The sequence below is a fragment of the Silurus meridionalis genome, chromosome 8 (assembly GCF_014805685.1).
Source record: "Silurus meridionalis isolate SWU-2019-XX chromosome 8, ASM1480568v1, whole genome shotgun sequence".
Lineage (NCBI taxonomy): Eukaryota > Metazoa > Chordata > Actinopteri > Siluriformes > Siluridae > Silurus > Silurus meridionalis.
The window spans coordinates 8,849,600-8,871,815 of record NC_060891.1 but is presented as its reverse complement, the minus strand read 5'-3'; the positions used below and the strand labels follow the sequence as shown (position 1 = coordinate 8,871,815).

At 38.6% G+C, this 22,216-nt stretch overlaps 1 long non-coding RNA gene and 1 pseudogene across 1 annotated transcript; both read left to right on the top strand.

The window, feature by feature from the left end:
* The first annotated feature begins 359 nt into the window (after window positions 1–359).
* LOC124390314 lies at window positions 360–2,665 on the top strand (annotated as a pseudogene).
* Window positions 2,666–3,069: 404 nt separating this feature from the next.
* Window positions 3,070–3,932, top strand: LOC124390509. Its single transcript, XR_006926752.1, has 3 exons — window positions 3,070–3,377; window positions 3,667–3,717; window positions 3,865–3,932. It is a non-coding gene; the product is annotated as an uncharacterized LOC124390509 (long non-coding RNA).
* The last annotated feature ends 18,284 nt before the right edge of the window (window positions 3,933–22,216 follow it).

Sequence of the window (22,216 nt, the reverse complement as noted above, 5' to 3'; positions counted from 1 at the left end):
ATTATAATATTTTATGTTTACAAAACCACACACATTCTATATGCACAACTATAAAAGGAGTTAGGATATAGTATAAGGGGGAAATTAATATAATAATACTCAATTATCAATAATAAAATAATAAATATGTTCAAACGTAGACCTTTAGGTATTAAAGCCCCCAGTCCAATAAAGTTTTATGTCCAGCAAACACGACATGCGAGTGAATTCCTTCTAGCACTTGGTTAGCAGGAGAAACTTTTTTTTTTTTTTTAACTTGGTTTTGTTGAAATAACAGGTTACCAGATGCTAACTGAATAAATAACTAATGAATAAATGCTTCATACAGCCAATAACAATGCAAGCTGTGGAAGCACTTGTTATTAACAGAATGTCTAATCACTGAAAGCATTTTAAATGGGATTCATTGACATGTTTTGTGTACACACAGGACTCGTGTCCAACTGGTCAGGTGACCAGGGTGATGCATACAGAATCGATCCCATGATGTCAACAGAAAATATCTAGGTATCACCTTGACAACCACCAAACAAACAAACAGCAGCAAGAAGCAGCAGCAGCAATTAGCAGAAGCAGCAGCAGCAGCAACAATTAGCAGCAACTAACAAAAGTTATAAAGTTCTCTTATAATAAACATTTCTTCATACACATGTCTGGTAAGTAGTTTAAATAGTAGTAGTGGAATATAGTAGACTATCTATCTATAGTATAAGACTCGAAAAGTAAAAAGTAATTATTTAGCGACATTAGCATGGGTAACTAGCCGGCTTGATAATTTTAGCTTTGATAGTTTTCATCCTTTGTCTAAATATTTCACTCTTAGCGAGTGAATGGTTATATGAATCTTAATAAATAAAATTAGACGTTTATTTGTCTTTTGGTCGAATATTTGATATTTCTAACAAACTAGCTAACACAGAAGCAGCACTAGCAAACCCGGCTAGCATGAGGCTAAAAATGATGTGTTCTACACCTTTAGTCTAAATGTCCATTTCTGCTCACTCTTCTGGACATATTATCAGTCTTTCATACTTAATTTCTTTAGTCACATTTATCCATTCTCTCCTGCAAGCCCATGCTCTTTATGCTAATATCAGGAAGGATTAGACAAAAAAAATTAGGAACAGATTATTTTTCTCCTCTTCACTCCTGTACCTATGATCACCTTTCCACCTGTTTGGGGCTATTATGGGTGATTTGTTTCTCAATAATAATAATAATAATAATAAGAACAAAAATAAATGATAAACTCTGTTTCAAAGAGAATAAAACCAATAAAGTTTGGAAACTCACCGTTCCAGGGGTCGTACAGTCCGCTCTATTAAACATTTTACTATTACATTTTTTTATATCACATTTTTACTATTGAGCATTAGGTAGCTGGTAAGTAGTGTAATTAGTGGTAGTAGAATATAGTAGACCCTTTAGGCCTTTATGTTGATTATCCTTCAACATTTCAAAGTAGAAAAGTGATTGTATTGCACTTATACTGATATTTGTCTGTTTAAGACTGTAAGTTTAGTGTTTTTGATTTTCTTCAACACTGAGTGTTTGATTTTTATATTTTTAGGTAAAATGAATAACAGTCTTTCAGCACTGTATGTAGGTGATCTGCACCCAGAAGTGACAGAGTCCATGCTGGTGGAGGAGTTCAGCTCTGCAGGCCACGTTCACTCTGTCCGGGTCTGCAGGAAATGGAATAACAGCGTTTCACTTAACTATGCATTCGTCAACTTTTACAAACAAGCCGATGGTAATTCAAACCACACCCGAACCCCAACACTATTTCTGCATTTTATACCAGTTTATAGCCTACTTAATACTCCAGGAGTCATTTCTATATTATTTACTGCTTTCTTACATGGATATGGTGAGGATTTATGTCTTAAATATAATTAAAGTGCGTTTTCAGTTACCCATCTGTACCAAGGGTGCCAATAATTCTGAATATGTCTTTACACAGTCTTTTTCTCTTAAATGAATGACATGGAATTAATTTTGTTCCCTTAGCTGAGCGAGCATTGGCAACTCTTAATTGTAAGCTCCTTATGGGGTGGCCCATGAGAGTCATGTGGTCTCAGAGGATTCCACCTTGAGGAAGAGCGGCGTCGGGAACTTGTTCATCAGAAACTTGGACATGACGACGATTGACAGCATGGCCCTTTTTGACCTCTTTTCGGTTTTTGGGAATGTCCTGTCATGCAAGGTTTGTGCTTCGTACTGTTTGGATCTGAAGAGCATCTGTATAGCATAATTAGCAGCTATTATACTAAAGTCCTGTATTAGTTATGTTTGACATAAATTGTGTGTTGGCATGACGTGTCTCTCCTGAAGGTTGTCGCTTACAAGACAGGAACAAAAGGGTACGGCTACGTCCAGTTTGAGTCTCCAGAGGCGGCGAATGTGGCGAAGGAGAGACTTGATAGCAAACTCTTCAACGACCATAAAGTGTAAGCTACTGATATAAAGGGTGGGTTTATATGGGAATATTTCAGTCACCATCAGGGGTCATCTTGGTGGCATAGGCATAAAAACTAACAGCAGTGTCTAAGAGCAGCGTCTCTGTTGTGTAACAGCTCCATCGAACACTTTAAGTCCCGTAAGGAGCGCAAGGCTGAAGGGAACCGCCACACTCAGTTCCACCTGCAATCAGCTCAAGCTCCAGATGTGGTGGAGAAACCAGCTCCAGCTGTGGAAGAGAAACCAGCTCAAGTTCCAGCTGTGGAAAAAAAAAAAAAAAGCTCAAGCTCCAGCTGTGGAAAAGAAACCAGCTCCAGTTAAAGCTCCAGCTGTGGAAGAGAAACCAGCTCGAGCTCAGGTTCCAGTTGTGGAAGAGAAACCAGCTCCAGCTAAAGCTCCAGCTGTGGAAGAGAGACCAGGTCAGGTTCAAGCTGTGGAAGAGAAACCAGCTTCATCTCAAGTTCAAACTTCAGTTAAAGTGCCATCAGCACACAAAAACAATAACTATATTTATTAGTTATATTGTTCTTCTTTGAAAAAAAAAAAAAAAAAAAACTAAATGAATAATTATAATAATAATAATAATAATGTTGTATGTGTGCAGGATGTACCGATGGCTCCTCCACCTCAAAAGCGCTTGACCATCTATATGTTGGAGTCTGCCGATTTTGAAATGCAGATCCAGATGGCTCATGAGTATCACACACACTTACCAACACAAACACAAAATAATGGCTAATGTACACTCTCTCTCTCTCTCTCTCTCTCTCTCTCTCTGCGCAGATGATCACCTGTTACCTCTGGTAGAGAAAATTCACCCAAATAATGCAGATAAAATTTCATGGTTGCTGGTGCAGAGTGAAAACAACTTTAATATCATTAACATGATTGCAGATCCTGATGTTCTGCATACCAAAGTGAACACACACACACACACACACACACACACACACACAGTTATTAATATTATATTTAGGAATGATTAGTAATAAGTGGTTGTAGTAACGAGTGTCTATTCTAAAAATATTTCAAGTGTTTAATTTCTGTCGATATTAAAATGATGATTTTGCTTTGGCCATGTGGAAACAAAACCCCACCCACCGATTCCTTATTTACATCTATTCAGAATCATATCACTCCTCTATTCACTCTTTATATGCATGTGACACACGTGTGATAAAAGCGTATGTGTGTGTTTGTGTGCAGGTGGATAAAATGGATATGTTCCTAAAGGCAGGAGAAGCAGGAGTCAAGCCAGTGAGTATCTTTCTTTAAAATTGGATTATGCGCTGCAAATTGTTCATGTGATACTCAACATCATTTTACACACACACACACACACACACACACACACACACACACACACACACTGTGGACTAAAACCCCTTTTAATTTCTCTTTCAGGAAACTTTAAAGGTGCTCTTTGGTACAAAGAAAAAGAGAAATAAGAAGAAGAAAATAAATAATTATTAAATGTTAAATTTTTTCATGGTAATAACCATATACAAAAATATTTTATATTAATATATATATATATATATATATATATATATATATATATATATATATATATATATATATATATATATTTCCTTGTATTATTTCTTTTTATACATTCAGTTTGTTTGTTATTACTATTATTTTATTATTATTAATAATACACAAATAAAGACTTCCGAGTGGTCTGAATCGTGATTTTTGTCATTTTATAAGAACTTAAAGAGGAACTTAAGTAATTGTGATAAGAATTGTGACACATACATGAAAGACAAAATGTTAATGTATATTTTCCTGAAACCAGCAACAAACATCATAGTATCAAAACTTTATAGTATTAAGGAGCCGATAAAAAACCCAGCAGCTGTTCATTCTAGTTCTGTTTCCTTCTTTAAAGTTGCAGAAATACTGATTTAAGTTCCAACATAAAATAAAGCTGAAATCAATTCTGAATTTAAGTCAAGTAAATAAATAAGTCAAGTAGATAGATAGATAGATAGATAGATAGATAGATAGATAGATAGATAGATAGATAGATAGATAGATAGATAGATAGATAGATAGATAGATAGATCTGTCTGTCTGTCTGTCTGTCTGTCTGTCTGTCTGTGCTGCAAAGCTTTTCTTTACGCATACTGTAGGACCCAACCTCAACTAGAGAGAGGGAGAGAGAAATCTCAACATTAAATAGAAGTCTAAAACAAAAAGGTTTAAACAGATTAATCAAAAAGCATGTCCTGATGGTGCCACTAGAGGTCAGTGTGAGACTGATGTGACCTTGCAGTTACAATTCAACTGTTTTTTTTTTTTTTATAACCAACTGCAGATCGGTCACAGTGAAGCTCTAAAGATGGACAATATAATAAGATAATAGACAGTACCCATAGTTCTGGTTTAAACCAGGGATCCTGGAGCTGTGAAGGAGTAGTGTGATGCACTGGACCAATGTCTTGTATTTAACGACTTAGTGCACCAATGCACTAATAAACCTGTGCTGAAACTTTTGGTTCATTATATTAACCTTTTGGCATTCACCCCTGCTTTTGGGACTTACAGCTTGTAAAGTAATGCGACTGACACACAGCTTCAGTAACGAGACATGCCCGGTTCTTTATTAGGTACTGCAGTACATATACAAAGTAGAGTCATAGAATCAATGACCGAGGCCGGAGCGCCACTTAAAGAAACATTGTCAAAATGCAATACATTACACAGCTGAAAATTACCTACTTAAATTTAAATGTTAACAGATCCTAAAAACTTTGTTACATAAACAATTTAGATATCTCAAAAAAATCTATAGACGCTAAAGTAAATATTAAATATTATACCGCACTAAACCTTTTGTTATTTCACAAACAAAGTCCTGGAGCAATCCAGAAAACTAATAGTTTGAAAGCCACGTGTTTCTAATTCGTATAATATACCACGAGAAACGAGTGTCCTGTAAACATTTTTCTGAGACTATGTGTAGTTCTTTTCTCTCTCCTCCATCCGAGGCATGTTCTCAGAATTCTTCTTGTTCTTTCGGCTGCTCCCATTAGGGGTCTCCACAGAGGATAATCCGTCTTCATACCCCCCTGTCCTCTTTCACATCAACTACCTGCATGTCTTCCCTCACCACATCCATGAACCTCCTCCTTGGCCTGTTTTCCTCCTTCCTGGTGGCTCCATCCTCAGCATTCTTCTACTAATATAACTCATGTCCCTCCTCTGCACATGTCCAAACCATCTCAATCTTGCCTCCCTGACCTTGTCACCAAAACGTCCTACATGGGCTGTCCCTCTAATAAACTCATTTCTAATCTTGTCCATCCTCGTCACTCCCAACGAAAACCTTAACAACTTCAGCTCTGCTACCACTTTCCCAAATATGAAACAGTAATGTTTGTTAAATAATTTGGTCAACATTCACAGTTTATGTATGTGTGGACAGAAGACACTCTGGGCTTTACTATCCACCATCTATAGTTGATAACCCTCTAAGAGATTGTTAGATTTTTATCATGTCCAAACGAAACTTAATTATTTGGAGAGGTTTTCCATACGACCTGCGATACCCGCAGTGCCTTTCTGATCAGGGAAGAATCACACCGCACACAGCAAATGTTCTTCTTCGGTTTATTGCAGGCAGCAGAACGTATATATACACACATTGAAGAGAAAGCTGACCTAAAGTTGTTTCCTGTTTAGACAAGAGGATATACTAGCCGGAGATGTGTGAGCCAGATAAAGACTCCCTGTTTACCTTACATATTAACATTGTAACTATTCTATAGACACTAAACAGACAAAGGAATGTGTGTGAAACAGTGTGAAAACCGTCTTAACACTAACAGAGATATAATTATTTCGATGCTAAAGTGCCTTGAAAAAAACATGTACACCGCAATCAACACTTTTTTTAATATACAAGTACAACTCTCTGAAAGCAGTCCTGTAGCAATCCAGTAATAGTTTGAAAGCCACATGTGTAAGGAGTTTATATTTTAAATGTAATGCAAACATTTTTCCAAGACTATGCATGGCCCCGCCAACCACCCGTTTGCGGAAAAGCAGCATGTATAACCAAATGTGGTGAAGAGTTTTATAAACTGTAGTGGACCCCATCCTAATAACGGCCAAACTTTACTGATGGTCTCAAAGACGTTTTATTTAGCCTTGGTAACTTCAGCAGATCACCGTAAGAGCTAACAAACAAATAAAAGAAAATGCACATCAGCCTTTACATCTATTAACACTTTAACTGCATTATTGTGACAATCATATGCTTAAATCAGCAGTTTGAATATAAATATACACACCTTATGCCATTAAGGGGGTGCTAACCAAAATGTAAAACTTTGATGAACCGTGCGACGATGCATACACACAACCGTAATCTGTGACCGTAATGCCTTGCGCGCTGCCGCTTTTTTTTTTTTCCGCATTTGTACAAAAAGGAAACAATATAATATAATTTCAAAACTTATTAAAAAATAGTAACTAGTTACAGTTACTCGTTACTCCATTCAAAAAGTAACTTAGTTACTTTGTTGATTACTTACACCATAAAGTAATGCGTTACTGTTAAAAGTAACTTTTTAGTTACTTTTTTACAGATCGTTCTTTAATGTTCCCATTAATGCCCCTTTTTGCGTTATGATCTATACAAACACAAAACTGACTTACACAAAGTCATTTTTGAACACTATTTTATTAAAGTCAGACCAGCACAAACTGAGTATATCACAAGGATTTCTGAAATAAATAACAAAACAAGCTGAATAATATATTCACAATCAAAAACTAAAGTGGCTTCTACTGTTGTGTTGAGCTCTTAAAAATGTTCCTTTCACAGCTGAAGTATGAAAAATATCAACAATGTAGAACAGAACACCGGGTTAGCTACTAGCATGGGGGTCCTGGAGGAGCTTCAACAGATTGGAGTTGCTGTTTATGGCAGTAGATACGAGCTTCGAACCAGAAAGACACAGCTTACATTTGACTTAAAAGTTTTTGTCTTAATACTCAACTAAAGTGAAATAATGAGCATATTTCCACTTTGAGAAACTCGTCTTGCTCTCGCCTCGCCTCGCCTCGCCATTACTGTCACACAGACCTGAATAAACGGAAACACGACCACAGCGCGTCTTCTTCGTGTTTACAGTGGTTCATTCACCAATCCTACAATGAGTCACTGTTGTAAACAGGTCAGACTGTAGTCTACACTTCAGCCGAAATTCATCCATTTAAAAAAGTACGGGTAACGCACCATACGGTAACGGTAACAGAGTTACTTTATTTTTAAAAGTAACGTGTTACAGTATTAGTTACTGTCAAAAGTAACGCGTTACCGATAACGCGTTACTGCCCAACACTGCCTGCAGTGTTATTTTTGCTCTATTTGTGCTGTTAGGAAGTTTGTCCTATTTTCATTAGTGTTTTGTCTATCTTCCATTAAATAATGGAATACATTAGACTGACTTCTGTTTGAGGCTTATACAGTGTATTGATCTGTGCCGATGTTTTTGCCTTGTTTTTATTTCTGGGGATTAGTTTTAGACTGTTCATTTTGCTGTGCTATTCCGGAATAGTTTAAGCAGAAAATGTTAATTCTTGAATCTGCTATACATTAAAGGGATAGTTGATGCAAACATGAAAATTGTCCTAATTTACTCATCATTATGTTGTTTCAAAACTGTCTGACTTTCTTTCTTCTGTTCAGTACAGAACATTTTTTGGAAAATTTTGCTAAGCAGAAAGTTGTTTGTCAACTGTCTGGTTGCCAAAATTTTATTTTTATTACTGTGTACTTTTGTACACAGTTAAAGAAACTCGCAGGATTGAAACAACATAAGGGTGAGTAAATTGACAGAATTTACATTTTTGGTTCAACTGTCCTTTTTAATGCAATGCTTTTAATGAATGTTCAATGAATGGTTGTCAAACCTAAGTGTTTGTTTCTTCATATTGTATTTTTATGTTTAAGGGGGCTTATTTTGAGAATTTTTTTTGAGAATTGGGTTTTGTGTGATTACAAAAAAATAATAAAATTTGCTGAATTTAAGGTGTAATCAAATTTTAATGCAATCTTCCCTAAAATTTTGTCCTTACAAAACAGTGAAAATTTCTTGTTTGTCTAGTTTTAAGACACAACATTATTTTAATGACCAGATTTAAGCATTTTTCATTCATTTTTTAATTATTCTGTTTATAAAAAGGAAGAAAAAAGGCTTGAAACTGGGCTTTTCTGTCTAGTTACAGGATCTAGTAGAATTTATTATTGACTAGATATTAATGCTATTTTCAAGAATTCTTACCAAGTCAATTTTGCTTACCCTATTGGCAGATTTTTTTGCTTGATTTCCGAGTGGTCTGTTGTAAGGTGCGTGCTATACCACTGTGCAAATTTTTCTCCATGCTAATTTTGGTTTTAAGGGGAGCTTCATCATCTAGAGCAGGGGTGGGCAATTAAAACCTGAATTTTTTATTTTTTGTGTTATGCCTTTTGCCTTGGCACTGGAAAACCTTCCTGCCTTTTCAAAAACGTCCTCTACAGATGAAGTGCGCGTGCTCAGATTGACTTTACATTTCTGCGCCGCATTCTTCTCATATTTAGAATAGCAATCGGGATGTTTGGATTTCAGGTTATAAATTAAACCCAACAAGATTATTTATAAAACTCACTGCTGTAATGGCATGAATGTATGCTTAACACGATAATGTGGCGAGGTACTAATGCAATGACCGAGGCAGATTTTAAAAGAAATAGCTTCAGACTGTGGAATTATGACTACATTTTTTATTTTTAATCCAAATGTTAATAACAAATCAAGAGTGTGTCCACCACTATGTGTGGGTCTTTTAACATTCTGATTAATTTCCAATTTAATCTAGAATGGACACAACTGCTATTCTTAAAGAGTCTTCCTGATTATTAAAAGGAATATTAAAGTCACCAACAATTAATGCTTTGTGTAAATAAGTAGCTAAATATGTGATAAAATCTGCAAATTCTATGAGAAAATCAGAATATGGCCCTGTATATGGTCTCTATGGTCTATTACACCAGTCAGCACCGTTACTGAAGAACACAAGATAGCGCCGTTGTGGAGTTTGGCAAGCCGTCACCTGGTGTCTGTGTTTTCTTTATTGAGTATATTTGTCTTATTTGTGTGCACGTCTGCACAAAAAGTTACCACAATGCTTGGATATTTAAGTTGGACGGCTACAACCCACTGTTATGTATACTTGTTTATAGACCCCCAAGCACAAAAAGTTACCACAATACTTGCTTATGATCATGCAGACACTCGGAGTCTGGTGTTCAGCTGTGATCGAGGCTTGATTTCGTATTCCTGGTCTCTCAAGCGTGGCGCCGTGCGCTCGATAAGGTGTACTGGTCCTAGACTACGGATCTATAGAAAAGGAGTAAATCCCCGCAACCTTCGTTCATTGGATTATTCCCCATCGTTGGAGTTTCAACATAATTCTACAACATCTTGCCATCGATTCACTCATCAGGAAACGGACTCCACTAAAGTAAGGATGGCGTTGCTAAACATAAGATTGATCTCAAACAAGACATTTGCTATTAATGAACAAATTTTCTCTCATGAGTTGGACCTTCTTTTTATGACTGAGACGTGGCTAAATGCCGGTGAACTTGGTCCACTCTCTGAAGTTTGTCCTAAAGATTATAATTTTTTTTTAACAGGTCAAGGTCAGTTGGTCGTGGCGGGGGCTTAGCTACTATTTATAGAAATAAATGAAAATGCCGTCTACTTGCCTCAGATTTGTTTTCTAGTATTGAAGTTCAGATATTTAAGTTGAACGGCTACAACCCACTGTTATGTATACTTGTGTATAGACCCCCAAGTACAATAAGGATTTTATAAATGAGTTTTTGTGTTTTTTATCTTCTGTTGTGCCAAATGCAGATAGGCTCTTGATATTGGGCGATTTTAACATACATGTCTGTTGTCCTTCAAAGCCTATGGTAAAAGAATTTCTCCAAGTTATGGACACTTAATCTTATACAATCAGTTGTTGGTCCCACTCATAACCAAGGGCACACACTTGATTTAATTTTATCCTATGGCCTTTTAGTAAGTGATGTTGGCGTCAAATAATTTTTTCTGTCTGATCATAAGATCATTATTTTTAACATAGCTGTTCCTAGTTTGGTACCACACACTGCCTCGGTGGGCCGGTATGCCAGTTCTTTTAATTCATCTACATCTAAAAAACTCTTAGATGCTTATTTTATTTCCCCTATAACTCATCAAATTGAGTCTAACTGTCCTAGTGCTAATCCCGACGAGTTAGATAATAAGTTAAATGGGCTATGTTCAAATATACTTGATGCTGTTGCACCTTTTAAATTAGAAAGACCTAGAAGTTGTGTACATCCTTGGTTTAATGATGAAACTAGGGCGAATAGACAGAAATGGAGAAAAGCAGAAATAAAGTGGAAGAGGGATAAATTACAAGTATCATATGAATGTGTTTAAGAGTGTATGATTCATTATCAAAAAACTGTTAAGATTGCAAAGGCAAATTATTTCTCTGATCTCATTGCTAAGAACGCTTATAGTCCAAAAATATTATTTAATACCATCAATAGTGTTCTAAATCCAATGTCTAATTTATATCCAGATCCGTCTCCTATGGCCTGTGAAAACTTTACGTTTTTTACTGACAAGATCAAGTGGTATAAGATCATGTATTGTACCCTCCTCTTTGTAATTCCCTCAGTCCACATCAAATTTTACATATTTATCTGAATTTACTCCAGTGTCTCACAGTTACCTGGTGCAAATTATTCATAAATTGAAGCCAAGCCCACCTTTTGTTTGTCGGATGTTGTCCCTCCTCGTCTTTTATTAGAGACACTTAACACTATTAGTCCTAGTTTACTGTCAATAATTAATAGCAGTTTAATCAGCGGAATAGTCCCATCCTATTTTAAACATGCCAACGTACAGCCACTACTCAAAAAAACAAATCAGATTCAACAGATCTAAATAATTACCATCCCATTTTTAAATAACCGTTTTTATCAAAAGTTTTGGAGAAGGTTGTTTAATCAGCTTTCTTCTTCTTTTCTACAGGAAAATGGTAATTTCGATAAATATCAGTCTGGCTTTAGACCTTAACACAGTACAGAATCCGCATTGCTAAAAGTTTTAAATGACTTATTGTTGATTGTTGATTCTGTAAATTGTGCAGAATCCTTGTTTTAATCCTGCTGGACCTTAGTGCGGCATTTGACACTCTCGATCATGGCATTCTTTTAAACCGCTTACAGCTAATTGGGATTCAAGGACGTGTTTTAGATTGGTTTGTATCCTTTTTAAAAGGATTGAACCCTCTCTGTAGAGACGGGCAAATATTCATCATCTTGTTCATCAGTTTTGTATGGGGTCCTGCAGGGCTCAATTTTGGGTCCTGTTCTATTTTCTTTATACATGCTTCCTTTGTATGCAATATTTAGGAGTCACAATGTTTCATACCACTGATACGCAGATAATACTCAGTGTTATGTTCCCGTGCACCCAAAGGATGTCTCCAGTTTACAGTGTCTGTCCGATTGTCTGAGAGATGTTAGAGTGGATGTCTGCCAACTTCCTTCAGTTAAATGAGTCTGAGACTGAGGTCTTAATCTTTGGCTCCCCTGCTTCTACAGAGGTAGCGGCCAGTAAACTGGGACCTCTATCTGATAATCTTCATTTACATGCCAGAAACTTAGGCATTACTTTTGATTCTGCCTTGACTTTTGATAAACAGATTACTGATGTGGTTAGAAGTTGTTTTTATCAGCTAAAGAATATTGCAAAGATGAAGTCAGTCATTCTTAACATCAAAAGACATGGAGACTGTAATACATGCTTTTATCTCATCCAGATTAGATTATTGTAATGTACTGTACTTGGGTGTTTCACAGTCTCTATTGTCCAAAATGCTGCTGTTCGATTGTTAACTGGAACATGGAAGAGGGAGCATATTTCACCAGTGTTGATCTCTCTTCACTGGCTTCACTGATATTCATTTTAAAACACTGTTGTTTGTTTATAAGGGTCTCCATGGATTGGCTCCATCCTATATCTCTGATCTCCTTCTGTTCCAATGTAATGTCTCTAGGGAACTTCTTTCAACTAGTAGTCTTCAGTTGACTGTTCCAAGGACACGTTTGAAATCGAAAAGAGATTGTGCCTTTTCAGTGGCTGCTCCACAGTTATGGAACAGGTTACCACCCTATATAAGAACTGTGCCAACATACGCTGATTTTAAGTCTCTTCTTAAAACTTATTTATTTACTGTTGCAAATGATCATAAGTAAGCACACTGGCATAACTTTAGTGTTATATCTGTTGCCGTGTCCTATGTTGACTTGTACTATGTTGTGCTATGTTGACCAACAGCTGTGCTCTATAAATAAATTTGACTTGACTTGAAAACAGCAGGCACAAACAGCTGTTTCCAGCTCATACCTACTGGACTTTATTAACAAGAAAAAAAAACAAAGAAAAAAAAAACAAAGAAACAAAATTAACAGTCAAATAAATTGTTTTGTCTGAGATTTGCACAAATCTTGATCTTGAAAATCTTCATATTTATGAGACATGTAGCTTTCAACCCAGTACTTTTCTGGATTGATTTCATGTATTTATATATAAAATAAAAATTATGTTCAATGCAGGAAATGTATATAATTGGTACTTCATCTATAACTTTATATCTTTTTGAGCAATATAAACAATGATTGGCAGTAAAGGTCGAAGTGTCTTCTTTTTAAAGATATCTAAATTGTGTATACGAGTCCCAAAAGCTGTGGTGAAGGCTAACAGGTTAAAAAACATCAAAAACATCTGCCTAAAACTATCTGAAAGACATCAGAAGTTTCAAGAATATCTTTCAGCTGGGCAAGGATATAATCACATTCTGCATGTCAAACTTTTTACCGTGCAGGTGCAACATTTACAGTGACTTATTATTTTAATTCAAAATGATGCAGCTGTGTATTTTGTGATAGACATGCATAAAGCTGACTAAGTACAAGGGTGCATTGTCTTAGCAGTAATGACTTGGTGGATTTTTATCCATTATAATCATACATTGTTAATAGGCACCAAGTCATTCCACTGAAACACAGTGTGCTGTCGTAATAAAAAGATTTTGGGCACAGTGGTGAAAAAAATAATACTAAAATGCTTATGTATGCTTAATAAAATGTGAAGATATGCAGGACTGTGCAAAAGTCTTAGGCACCTTACTATTTTAACCTTTAAAAAAAAATGGTTATGAGCCAGTTATTTGTATTTTGCTGTAGTGTATAAGAAGGAAATATCAGTTTAAATTTCCAAACATTTCTTTTGACATACAGTTTAATAATCCTGTGCTCTTTGGGTAATTTTGGTTGGCCAGCCACTCCTGGAAGGTTCTCCACTGTTCCATGTTTTTGCCATTTGTAAATAATGGCTTTTACTGTGGTTTGCTGGAGTCCCAAAGCTTTAGAAATGGCTTTATAACCTTTTCCAGACTGATAGATCTCAATTACTTTCTTTCGCATTTGTTTCTGAATTTCTTTGGATCTTGGCATGCTGTCTAGTTTTTGAGGATATTTTGGTCTACTTCACATTGTCAGGCCGGTCCTATTTAAGAGAGTTCTTAATTGCAAACTGGTGTGGCAGTAATCAGGCCTGGGTGTGGCTAGAGAAATTGAACTCAGGCGTGATAAACCACAGTTTTAACAGGGGGGAAAACACCTTTTTACACAGGGCCATGTAGTTTTAGATTTTGTCTTACCTCAAAAATAAAAACCTTCATTTAAAAGTTGCATTTTGTGTTCAATTGTGTTATCTTTTACTAATATTGAAATTAGTTTGATGATCTAAAACATTAAAGTGTGACAAAAATGCAAAAAAATAAGAAATCAAGAAGGGGGCAAACAATTTCACACCATTGTGTGTGTATATACATACAGTGTTGGGCAATAACGCGTTACTGTAACTTTTGACAGTAACTAATAATGTAGCACATTACTTTTTAAATAAAGTAACTGTTACTGTTATGCGGGAAACGGAGGCGGGAGCCGTAGTAACCGCAAACAAAGTTTATTTAAAAAAGAAAGGCAAAAGCCAACACAAAACACTCACACAGGATACGGAGAGTCACAAACTGAAAGTATATATCCGCTCGGGACAAGTAATCCACAGATGCGCTTGGGAAAGCGCGGTGCTGGGCAGGAACATAGAAACTTAATCCACACCGAGAACACAAATACAGCCGTACCGGGAGGATCGGGGTAATCCAGGGTGCGCTCCGGAAGGGCAAGCGCAGCCGTGGAGAGAGAGGAGTCTGAGAACACAGGTACGTAGCGGAAACGCGCATACGCCGATACGCACGCACATGAACCTACAATAACGGACCGGGAGTGTGGGTGAATGTGGGGTTTTTATAGGAGCTGTGGAGAAGCGAGTGAAACGAGTCACAGGTGTTCCCCATGAAGCCCGATTGCGAGCAGCTCCATGCGGGTGGGGCACGCACGGGAAAAGGAGCGAGGTGCTTTGGGGAAACCCGAAGTTTGACAGCCACCGAAGGGGGCGTGGCAGGGGAACTCCTGACAGTTACCGTTACCGTATGGTGGGTTGTGCGTTACTTTTAAAAAAAAAAAAATTTTGGCTGAAGTGTAGCCTACAGCCTAACCTGTTTACAGCAGCGACGCATTGTAGGATTGGTGGATGCCAACCTCTGTAAACACGAAGAAGACGCACTGTGGGCGTGTTTCCGTTTATTCAATTATGTGCGGCAATTTTTAAGGGCTCAACGCAAAAGCTTTTATGATGCAGAAGCCACTTTACTTTTTGATTCTGAATATATTATTCAGCTTGTTTTGTTATTTATTTAAGAAATCCTTGTGATATATTCAGTTTTTGCTGGTTTGACTTAAATAAAATAGTGTTTAAAAATTACTTTGTGTTTAAATCAGTTTTGTGTTTGTATAGACCATAACTCATAAAAGTGCAGTAATGGGAACATTAAAGGACGTCTTTAAAAAAAAAGTAACAAAAAAGTTACTTTTAACAGTAATGCATTACTTTTTGGTGTAAGTAATCAACAAAGTAATTGAGTTTTGAATGAAGTAACTAGTAACTGTAACTAGTTACTATTTCTTAGTAACTAGCACAACACTATATACATATATATATATATATATATATATATATATATATATATATATATATATATATATATATATATATAAATACAGTGAGGAAAATAAGTATTTGAACACCCTGCTATTTTGCAAGTTTTCCCACTTAGAAATCATAGAGGGGTCTGAAATTGTCATCGTAGGTGCATGTCCACTGTGAGAGACATAATCTAAAAAAAAAAAAAATCCAGAAATCACAATATATTATTTTTTAACTATTTATTTGTATGATACAGCTGCAAATTAATATTTTAACACCTGTCTATCAGCTAGAATTCTGACCCCTAAAGACCTGTTAGTCTGCCTTTAATATGTCCACCTCCACTACGTTTATTATCCTAAATTAGATGCACCTGTTTGAGGTCGTTAGCTGCATAAAGACACCTGTCCACCCCATACAATCAGTAAGAATCCAACTACTAAGATGGCCAAGACCGAAGAGCTGTCCAAAGACACTAGAGACAAAATTGTACACCTCCACAAGGCTGGAAAGGGCTACAGGAAAATTGCCAAGCAGCTTGGTGAAAAAAGGTCCACTGTTGTAGCAATTATTAGAAAATGGAAGAAGCTAAACATGACTGTCAGTCTCCCTCGGACTGGGGCTCAATGCAAGATCTCACCTCGTGGGGTCTCAATGATCCTAAGGAAGGTGAGAAATCAGCCTAGAACTATACGGGAGGAGCTGGTCAATGACCTAAAAAGAGCTGGGACCACCGTTTCCAAGGTTACTGTTGGTAATACACTAAGACGTCATGGTTTAAAATCATGCATGGCACGGAAGGTTCCCCTGCTTAAACCAGCACATGTCCAGGCATGTCTTAAGTTTGCCAATGACCATTTGGATGATCCAGAGGAGTCATGGGAGAAAGTCATGTGGTCAGATGAGACCAAAATAGAACTTTTGGGTCATAATTCCACTAAACGTGTTTGGAGGAAGAAGAATGATGAGTACCATCCCAAGAACACCATCCCTACTGTGAAGCATGGGGTTGGTAGCATCATGCTTTGGGGGTGTTTTTCTGCACATGGGACAGGGCAACTGCACTGTATTAAGGAGAGGATGACCGGGGCCACGTATTGAGAGATTTTGGGGAACAACCTCCTTTCCTCAGTTAGAGCATTGAAGATGGGTCGAGGCTGGGTCTTCCAACAATACAATGACCCGAAGCACACAGCCAGGATAACCAAGGAGTGGCTCTGTAAGAAGCATATCAAGGTTCTGGCATGGCCCAGCCAGTCTCCAGACCTAAACCCAATAAAGAATCTCTGGAGGGAGCTCAAACTCCATCACTGTGTTTCTCAGTGACAGGCCAGAAACCTGACTGAGCTAGAGAAGATCTGTGTGAAAGAGTGGGAAACGTTTGACCTCTGTAAATGCAAACAAAGGCTACTGTACCAAATATTAGCATTGACTTTCTCAGGTGTTCAAAAACTTATTTGCAGCTCTATCATACAAATAAATAGTTAAAAAATCATATATTGTGATTTTTTTTTTAGATTATGTCTCTCACAGTGTACATGCACCTACGATGACAATTTCAGACGCCTCCATGATTTCTGAGTGGGAGAACTTGCAAAATAGCAGGGTGTTGAAATACTTATTTTCCTCACTGTGTGTGTATATATATATATATATATATATATATATATATATATATATATATATACACACACTCACACTCACTGGCCACTTTATTAGGTACACCTGTCCAACTGCTCGTTAACGCAAATTTCTAATCAGCCTATCGCATGGCAGCAACTCAATGCATTTAGGCACGTAGACATGGTCAAAACGATCTGCTGCAGTTCAAACCGAGTGTCAGAATGGGGAAGAAAGGTGATTTAAGTGACTTTGAACGTGGCATGGTTGTTGGTGCCAGACGGTCTGGTCTGAGTATTTCAGAAACTGCTGATCTACTGAGATTTTCAAGCACAACCATCTCTAGAGTTTACAAAGAAAATATCCAGTGAGCTGCAGTTCTGTGGGCGCAAATGCCTTGTTGATGCCAGAGGTCAGAGGAGAATGGCCAGACTGGTTCGAGCTGATAGAAAGGCAACAGTAACTCAAACTCATACAACCGAGGTATGCAGAAGAGCATCTCTGAACGCACAACACGTCGAACCTTAAGGCGGATGGGCTACAGCAGCAGAAGACCACACTGAGTGCCATTCCTCACAGCTAAGAACAGGAAACTGATGCTACAATTCGCACACGCTCACCAAAATTGGACAATAGAAGATTGGAAAAACGTTGCCTGGTCTGATGAGTCTCGATTTCTGCTGCGACATTCGGATGGGAGGGTCAGAATTTGGCGTCAACAACATGAAAGCATGGATCCATCCTGCCTTGTATCAACAGTTCAGGCTAGTGGTGGGGGTGTAATGGTGTGGGGGATATTTTCTTGGCACACTTTGGGCCCATTTGTACCAATTGAGTGTAATGTATTGTCATTATGGCAGTGTTTCTTTAAATGCCACTCAGGTCTCCGTAGTTGATGTTTCGACTCCTCCCACTTTGTGTATGCACTGCTGTACGGAGTAAAAGAGCCGAGTATAACTTGTTACCGAAGCTCTGTGTCAGTTGCATGATTTTACATGGTGTCAGAAGTCTGTCAGGAACAGATAATAAACGAAGTATGACATCATCACAGTTTGATCACCCTAAGATCGACTGGGATGCTCCAGATCTGTTCCAAGAGTTTGAAAGATTTCGGAGCCACGTCACATTTGTCTTCGACGGCCCGCTATCGGAGCAAACAGCTAAGCAGCGTGCAGGCTGGCTGGGAACGTGGATCGGTGAGCAGGGCAGAGAGATATATAGGACGCTGCACTGGGGCGAAGGTGAAAAAGATGACCCGTCTAAAGTCCTGGACAAGTTCGGCACTTATATAAGGCCGAGGAAAAATAAGAGAATAGCCAGACACCGTTTTAAACAAAGAAAACAAGGAGTCACTGAAGGTTTTGATCACTTTGTAAAGGATTTGAGACTCCTGCTCATGGATTGCAAGTTTGGTGATCTGGATGATATGTTAATTGATGCAATAATCGCGGGTGTCAGAGAAAAGCGCGTCCAAGAGAGACTGTTAGACAAAGGGGAAGATTTACCGCTACCAAAAGCAATTGAAATCGCCCAGCAGTTTGAACTGTCACAAAAGCAAATTAAAATAGTCAGAGAAGAAGAATCTCAGGTGCAAGCAGTGAAGGTGAAAACAAAATACCAACCAGCAAACAAGAAAACCTTTCAGAAAAATCAGACAAAATTTGTGCAGAAAGAAATACATGCAAATCGACCAAAAAACTGTCCAAGTTGCGGTAAAGACCCACAGCATAAGTGGAACCAAGGAAAATGTCCAGCAAAGGCTCTGTATGCTCATACTGTCACAAACCGAACCACTGGGTGGCAGTATGCCGAAAAGATCAATAAACACAGTCAGTGTGCAGCTGCCATCAGAATCAGAAGATGATGAGATGCTGAGCATAAATATCACACAAACACATGAGCACAGTGATGATAAATGGACAGCAGACATTGAAATTCTGTCTCAGAAGGTGCCATTCAGAATTGATACTGGTGCAAGATGTAACACATTGACTTTAAGTAGTTATCAGGCACTCCTGCATGATGGTGAGCTCAAATGCTCTAATCGAGTGCTGAAGTCCTACTCTAACCACAAGCTGAAGCCTATAGCTGTGGTTGATCTTCTAGCTAAATATAAGGATTCAGAGATTTTAGCAGAATTTGAGATTGTGGACATCTCTCAAGAAAATGTGCTCAGTGGTGCAACAGCAGAAGCTTTAGGCTTAGTTATGCGACTTGATGCATTGCAGCCTACTAACAAGGAAAATAAGACACATTACGGTCACACGACAACAGAACAAAAGATGCCAGCTGGACTAGACGATTACCCAGAGCTGACTCGCACTACTTGAACTTTACCAGGCAAATACACAATTAAAATTGATCCTGATGCAAAAGGTGTAGTCCATCCTGTCCGTCAACCAGCTGCACTGAAAAGAAAATAATAGAGAAACTTCATGAGATGGTTAAAGATGGATACATCACAAAAGTTAGCCAACCGACTAAATGGGTGAGTTCAATGGTAGCAGCTGTTCGTAATGGCAAGATAAGGATCTGCATTGACCCAAGTGACTTGAATAAGGTTATAAAGAGGGAACATTATCCAATGCGAACCATCGAAGAGGTAGTCTCCGCAATGCCTGGTGCTAAAGTCTTCTCAGTCTTGGATGCAAAATCTGGTTTCCTACAAATAGAGCTAGATGAAGCATCGCCATTTTTGACAACCTTTAACACGCCCATTGGTAGATTTAGGTGGCTTAGGTTACCTTTTGGCCTAAAATGCGCACCAGAAATCTTTCAGCGTATTATGGATGAGATGCTTGAGGGCATCAGCGGAGCAATAAGTGTCATGGACGACATTCTTATCGCAGCACCCTCAGTAAAGGAACATGATGAGACCCTCCGCAAAGTCATTTAGAGAGCAACAAGCTATAATCTGAGCCTCAATTTCGACAAATGCCATATTAAGCAATCTTCTGTGCCCTACGTAGGACACCTGATAACATCAAAAGGTCTGAAAGCAGACCCAGGGAAAATAAAGGCTGTCAAGTCCATGCTAACACCGACGGACAAGGATGGTGTTCGCTGCTTTCTAGGTTTTGTCACCTATCTGTCAAAATTCCTGCCTAACCTCAGCGAAGTCGACGCACCTCTAAGGCAGCTCTTGAAAGCAGATGTTGAATTTGCATGGCAACCAGCACAACAGCAAGCGTTTGACAAACTCAAGGACTTGTGCACAAAGTCCCCTGTGCTGCATTTTTTTGATCCATCCAAGCCTGTTGAGATATTCTGTGATGCCAGCAGCAATGGCCTAGGTGCTGTCTTACTTCAGGACAGTCATCCAGTGGCTTTCTCATCCAGGTCTCTGACAGATACAGAAACGCGCTATGCGCAAATTGAGAAGGAGATGCTCTCAATAATTCATGCTTGTGTCAAGTTCCACAATTATATATTTGGAAATCACGTCACAGTGTACAATGACTATAAGCCCCTAGAAGATATTTTCAAAAAGCCACTGCTCTCTACCCCCATGCGAATATAGAGAATGCGGCTCCGCCTGCAGTGGTATGATCTGACTGTGAAGTACAGACGAGGAAAGGATATGGAACTGCCTGACACACTGTCTAGAGCTCAGTTACCCGAAAACAAGCCAGAGATGGAAGGCTTCGAGTGTGTCTCCATGCTCAATCTTGTCTCAGTGAGTGAGCAGAAATATTCAGAGCTCCAGGACTGCACAAAGAAGGAGCTCAGCTGTCTTCAACAAATAATCTGACAGGGTTGGCCAGACCACAGGCGTGATGTACCTAATGCAGTTCAGCCATTTTGGGACTCACAAAGCCAACTTGTCGTTGCTGATGGTGTTGTCTATAAAGGTCTTCGTATAGTCGTACCCCCTTCCACGAGAACATATGCTGAAGCTTATACATCAGTCTCACTTAGGAATAGTAAAGAGCAAGCAGAGAGCTCGCGAGCTCCTATACTGGCCGGGCATGAGTTCTGAAATTGAGCAAATGGTGAAGAATTGCGGCAAGTGTGCAGACTTTCAGAACCGGTTACCTAGACAGCCACTCAAACCAACAGACACGCCTGATCTTCCATTCGAAGAAGTAGCTTCTGACCTGTTTGAGCTTGAAGGAAACCATTATGTTCTGCTAGTGGATTACTACTCAAAATTCATTGAAGTGGAGAGGCTGAAGGGCTTACATTGTCGTGCTGTAATAGAAAAGCTCAAGGCCCAATTCAGCAGACATGAAATCCCAATTATCCTTCGAACAGACAATGGTCCACAATATTCAGCGGAGGAGTTTAAGGATTTCTGTCAAAGTTATGGAATCATTCACAAAACATCATCCCCACATACGCCACACTCCAATGGTGAGGTAGAGCGCGCAGCCCAGACTGTTAAAAAACTTTGGTGTAAAGCTCCAGACAAGCATCTTGCACTGCTTGATTACAGAATGACGCCATTGAAATCAGTAGGCCTTTCACCAGCTCAGCTGCTGATGGCCAGGCGTCCCCGCAACAACCTGCCTGCTGCCCGTCTGCTGCTCTCACCAGCAGCTTACGATCCCCTTAAAGTTAAACGGCATCTAGACAAAGACAAAAGTGTTCAGAAGTTCTACTACGACCGCAAAAGGGCAAGCGGCCCTCGTGCTGCGCTGAAGCCTGGAGATGAAGTAAGGATGCAACCACATCCTGGCGGTCACACTTGGTCTCCTGAAATTGTTGTGAGATCACACTGTGCCCCAAGATCTTATGTTGTAGACTGTGGAAGCAGAGAGTATCGTCCCAACATTCAGCATCTTCGCAAGAGCACAGCAGCTGCTAATGAGTTCCGTCACAGGCTTAACGATGATCAGTGGACAGAGACACCAGAGTCAGTGAGTGTCGAGGGGCCAAAGTTTGTGGATCATCCTAATTCATCCCAAGCATCACCTGCAGAACTCAGGACTGCTAAGCAGACATTGTCAACTGGGCAATAT